The sequence below is a fragment of the Tamandua tetradactyla genome, chromosome 19 (assembly GCF_023851605.1).
Source record: "Tamandua tetradactyla isolate mTamTet1 chromosome 19, mTamTet1.pri, whole genome shotgun sequence".
Lineage (NCBI taxonomy): Eukaryota > Metazoa > Chordata > Mammalia > Pilosa > Myrmecophagidae > Tamandua > Tamandua tetradactyla.
Genome location: NC_135345.1, coordinates 18552012 through 18558011, shown reverse-complemented (window position 1 = coordinate 18558011; position 6000 = coordinate 18552012).

The following is a 6000-nucleotide window of genomic DNA, read 5'->3' as shown; positions in this document are numbered from 1 at the left end:
AATTTAAAAATGCTGAAGACATTCTCATCTTACAGACAGTATAAAAACAGGAGGCAGGCCTGATTTGACCCAGAGGCTATATAATATTGACTTCTGCTACATTACTTAATTTAGTCACAAAATTAAAGTGTCAATTAATTTTTGGTGGGCAAAACCAAAGCATTAGCTAGAGCTATCTTATCTTGCATCATGTGATCTGATTGGTGTGATCACTTATGTGTAAAGTAAAAAGCCCAGGCCGAATGTCCAGTCTTTCGCTCTCATTCTCACACCCCTATCATGTTTGCCATCTCCTTTATCTCCATCCATTTCTGAATTCCAATCCAGCTATAATGCAGAAATATGCTTTGTTGACATAAATTTGCTTAACATTTTTAAATGGTAGGGAAAAAATCAAAGGAAGAATATTTTGTGACCATAAATAGTATTTTATTGAAATATTTATTTAGATATTGCCCATGGCTGTTAACTCTTGCCATCTAAACTCACTTCCATCCTCCAAATTATAATGATGCAGTAGTTAGGTTCAGGTGTCAACTTGACCAGGTGATGGTGCTTAGTTTTTGTAGTGCTGTGGATTTAAATCAACATGTGAAATTAATCTATGGCTGATTCTCTCTGCAGTTGGCTAAGAGGAGTGCCTTCTGCAATGAGTGATGCTTAAAAGGAGAAGTCAGAAGAAAGAGAAACAGCTCAGTACAGCCCAGCAGAGCTCAGTAGCCCAGCACACCTCAGCTCAGCCCTCAGACCCAGATGTTTGGAGATGCAAAAAAGGACACACGCCAGGGAAAACTGATGGAACCCAGAAGCCAGAAGGGAAGGCCAGCAGATGTTACCCTGTCCCTTCCCAGGTGACAGAGAAACTCAGATGAAAGCTAGCTGCCTTTCCTCCCAGAAGTGTAAATGTGTATCTAAATAAATCCCCTTCTTAAAAGCAGATACATCTCTAGTGTGTTGCATTCCAGCAGCTTTAGCAAACTAAAACAAATAATAACTAACTTCTATTAATCATTTATTCTGTGCCAGAAGATATTCTAAGTGACTTACACATAGACAATGATTCTTCCTTCCTAAGGTGGTCTAGGTACCAGCATTTACAATAATAATTTTTCTTCCCTTAAAGAATCTAATTGAGTTTCCAATTAGATTGGAAACTAATTGATCACTCTATTCATAATGGTATTGAAATGATATGGAGCTTTAGCACAAACTTGCTTACTTACTTTCCCTTCTGGTATGTAATGGAAATATATTTTCTAAATAAATACCCTTTTGAAACATAAACAATCCTTCTAGCTAACATAAATCTTGAGAATTTGTCTGCTATGATGATAATTCATATTTTACATATGAAGAAGATAGAGTCTAGATGTGATAATTCAGGTCTTCTAAGAAACAGACACAGATGGAGTTAGACAGGAGATTTATTGGGGAAATACCTGTGTGGACAATGTGTGGACAATGGAGCAGTAACCAAGAATCTGGGACAGCCTTCAGAAATGAATCAGAGTGGAAAGAGAGAGAGAGAAAGAAGATCGGATAAGAAAATCTTAGACTGTGTATGATCCTAGGAAAATTTCAGTAAAATTCATGGGGAGATCTTAAGCCGATGTTGCCCATTCAAAGCAGGAGTGGGTTCCCAAGAATGTGTCTGTCTTTACATCTATTCTATGCTCAGTCTTTGGTTGGGAGCAGTCTGAAAGTGCATTGTTGGTAAAAGCATGGCAATAGGTTTTAGAGCATGGACACTGTGTTATCGCTCAATTAGGCTCCCCCGAAACTGGTGATTTGAGAGGCATATAGCTCTGACTGTCGCATTAAGAATACTGAATTTTGTGACCAGGATTCAACAGCTCCTTAGAAAGCAGACTGTTAGATTCTCATTTCCAAGTCACAATGTCAAGCCCATGACTTTACCCATTGATTGTCACCAGTTTTAGCTATTTCCTGATCAGTACATTCATTCACCCCCTCATTCTTTCATTATTAAGTACATAGAATGTAAGTGATCAGGCCAGTGCTATCTGCTGAGGCAGTAAGAGTGCTCCAGTACTGAGAAGTGAAGATCTTGATGCATAAAATTTTCAAAAATCTAAATTATAAAAGGCTATTGCAAGTTAACTTCTAGAACAGAGCAAAAATTATCACAAATCCACAGCAATAAAGGAATTATATCTAGTTTATATGAGAGTATTGGAAAATCATTTCACCTACCTGAAATCATCATTTCTGACTCATCAGGTGGTTTGCTCCTTCTTGTCCTTACTGGCTAACAGAGATGATTTTTCTGACTCTATATTTTGCCCAGTTGCCTGAAAAACAGAGATGAAGCAAAGTTTATGTGCTACTGCTTTCAGGGTATTCAATCTCACGGCAGTGAGAAGGAGGGATACAGGGAAGTGAGGCAGGAAAGGAGGGTGATGAGAGTCAGTTTATGGCCCAACCTGCTTTCTTGGCTGCTTTCTTAATGCAGATTCTGACCACTGTTGCCTGTTGCTGCTGAGGTCTTTGCTAGGGTTAGCATTAGGCACTGCCAAGGCCTCTGTATTCTCTGCCATGGCATGTGGTTGAAACTGCAGTTCCATTACCCAAACCCAGCCAGATTGGATCTATGGAGACTCTGGTTTCCCTAGAGGTTGTTTAGAGGAACTAAGCAACACTACTCAAAATACAAGGGAATGATTACCCCAGGGGGCAAAGGTTAACCAATGAAAAACAGGAAATGAGAGAGTCAACAAATTCCTTCCATTCTTCCCCTGCAGACTGATCCAAAGTACAGTGGAGCTACATCGTGGCTTCCCTGGAGACTTGCTGCACCTCTAAGCCACTGGTTTAATGTGAGATTTTGACAAGTTTGGTAATGCGCCACTTTGTGTTATTGTTGTTGTTTTTCCACTTCAATTTTTCTCTCATTCTTGCTGACTGGAAGTTATATCCTTAATAAAGTGCTAGCACATAAAGTTAGCTAGCTCTATTTTATAGGAAACCCATGCTAAGGTAGAGAGGAAGTAAATACAATAGCGTGTTATGACCTGACTTCATTAGCAAACTCAGTTGGTTATTTTGTCACACAGAATGCCCCCAGACAGGCTGTGTGCAGCCGCTATGCCTCAGAAGAGTTCTTGGAGAAAGAAGAGGGAAGAAATTTGTTGGCGTCTTCCAGCCTTGGTTTTCATTAGTCAAGGTTTGACTGGTTGAGCAACACTACCCTGTATTTCTGTGTTGAATTTTTGGCCTTATTGGCAGCCACTGGCAAAGCCAGATCCGTGCTGTGTGGCTCAGTGCTTTATTTGAATCTAGAAGTGGTGGGAAAAGCTAGAGCCTGCCTGGATCTGGACTGGCTGGACTTTTTTCCTTGTGTAGGTGGCTGTGCTGGTTTGAAAGGATGTATGCCCCCTAGAAAAGCCATGTTTCAATCAAAATCCCATTTCATAAAAATAGAATAATCCCTGTTCAATACTGCATGTTTGAAACTGTGATTGGATCGTCTCCCTGGATGATGTGATTTAGTCAAGAGTGGTTGTTAAACTGGATTAGATGATGACATGTCTCCATCCATTTGGGTGGGTCTTGATTGGTTTATTGGAATCCTATAAAAGAGGAAACATTTTGGAGAATAGAGATTCAGAGAGAGCAGAGAAGAATGACATAGCCACAAGAAGCAGAGTCCACCAGCCAGCAACCTTTGGAGATGAAGAAAGAAAATGCCTTCCAGGGAGTTTTGTGAAACAGGAAGCCAGGAGAAGAAGCTAGCAGATGGTGTCATGTTTGCCATGTGCCCTTCCAGATGAGAGAGGAACCCTGACTGTGTTCACCACGTGCCTTTCCAGATGAGAGAGAAACTCTAACTGTGTTTGCCATGTGCCTTCTCACTTGAGAGAGAAACCCTGAACTTGATCAGCCTTCTTGAACCAAGGTATCTTTCCCTGGATGCATTTGATTGGACATTTCTATAGAACTGTTTTAATTGGGACATTTTCTCAGCCTTAGAATTGTAAACTAGCAACTCATTAAATTCCCCCTTTTAAAAGCCATTCTGTTTCTGGTGTATTGCATTCCAGCAGCTAGCAAACGAGAACAGTGGCTATTAAAAAGCCTGGAAATAATCCACATGGAGAATAATTTTCTCAAGGAGTAAAATCTCAGAAGACTATGAGTCTCAGGGGGGTGAAATGAATTTCATGAGAATCCTTACAGCTGCCCTACACACTACCACAGGGAGGCAAACTGGGCATACATAGAAAGGTCTGTAAAAATATTGTGCTTTTTTTAATTGGAGAGAGTTAATGGTCATTGTTGGGAGTTGTGTCAGGAACCCCTTTCAAAAGACATATATAAGTCTTAATCTGTATTTCTGTAGGTGTGAACTACTTGTAAATAGTACCTTTGAATATGTCTGGGGAGTCAGTGTGTGGATGTGAATCCATTTGTGAAGAAGACCTTCAAAGATCCTGTCTAGACAAGGCAAAATTGAATCAGGATGGGTTTTAATCCATATACTGGCATTCTTACAAGCAAAGGAAATTCTGACCTGGTCAGTCAGCAGAAGCCAGAAGTCACCAGAGTCAAAGTAGCAGACACAAGGAGAGAGAGATCACAACGTAACAGAGAATTGTCAGAACATTGAAGACCCAGGGAGACAGCAAGCCCTGCTGATACCTTGATGTTAGATTTTTAGCCTCCAAAACCATGAGATGTTAGATTCCTGTTGTTTAAGCCCCCACTGTGTAGTGTTTGTCATAACAGCCCTGGCAAACTTAGACAGTCATCAAACTGTTTTAGAAAGAGGACAAGACAGAAACTTCAATATGTGGGCAGAGTCCTAGCCTTGTGAGTCTAGGGAACCCAGAGAAGGGGGTTTCCTGCAAGTGCCCTGGCAGGAAAGGCAAAAACTGTCCTCTACACTGTCAGCATGTGGCGGCGGGGGGGGGAGAGGGGGGGCGGGGTGCGATTTACTTGCTCCCCACATTTAGGATATGACAACCATAAGTCTGGGGCCCCAGTAAGCTGACAAAAGCAAATGATCAAATATGGAAAGAGGTCATGCACTCAGGAAGAGTGATCAGATTAAGAACCAGTGAAATGGGAAAGCTTTAGGCTTTTGATATAAGCCAGAGTGAAAGTGTTTGAGCACTTAAAGATAAAATTATCTTTCAAAATACATTTAAAACTAAAAGAAGTCATGATTTTCCCATTAAGCAATTCAGTGGATTACTGTTGACAGCTTTATTATTACTCTAAATGTACAAGTATGAGAAATACCAAAGCAGAGCAAAATATGAAAACTTTAAACTGTAGAAAAAGATGAGAAAGTTGGAGTCAAGAGCCTGTGGTGGAAATACAGATGCTCTGTCTAGATAACTCTTCAATCGTCTGAGCTATAAGTTCCTCCTGGTTCTGCTGAAGCTGCAGAGATCAGTGGTACACCCTCCCCAGGATGACCCACATCCAATAACTGATCAATGGTGCACTAAAAAAATCCAGCCATTTTGAACCAGCTTTGAACAAACCTATGATGGACCACATGTGAACTTGCCAAAGGCTTTACTAAGTCTTTGATACATTTCAAATTCTCCCTCTACCCAACCATGTTTCCTCCACTCCTCTCTTACAAAAGAGTTGATACCTAATAAATACTCTGCAGGCCAAGTTCTATCTCAGCATCTGCTTCCAGGGAAGCCAACCTGCAGCAACTGAAGTTGAAAACAATTTAAGAAAGCAGGTGCTATGAGGTTTTTTTGAGACGGATAGCTTATTATCCAGTTGGCTATGAGGATAGCATCACATAAGATGCTATCCTGCTACCATGTTGTCCAAAGGTGGCACACCTTCACCAGGAGAAAAAGAAAGAGCTATGACTGCTGCCTGGGCATTTTTTGACACTTATGTCTAGAGATCAGTAGGGAAGGAGAGGAATCACTTCATATTAAGGAGAAGTTGAAAGGCTGTTCTAAAATAGGGCAGGGACGAATATGTGTGGCACCCCAGTGATTCACTCAG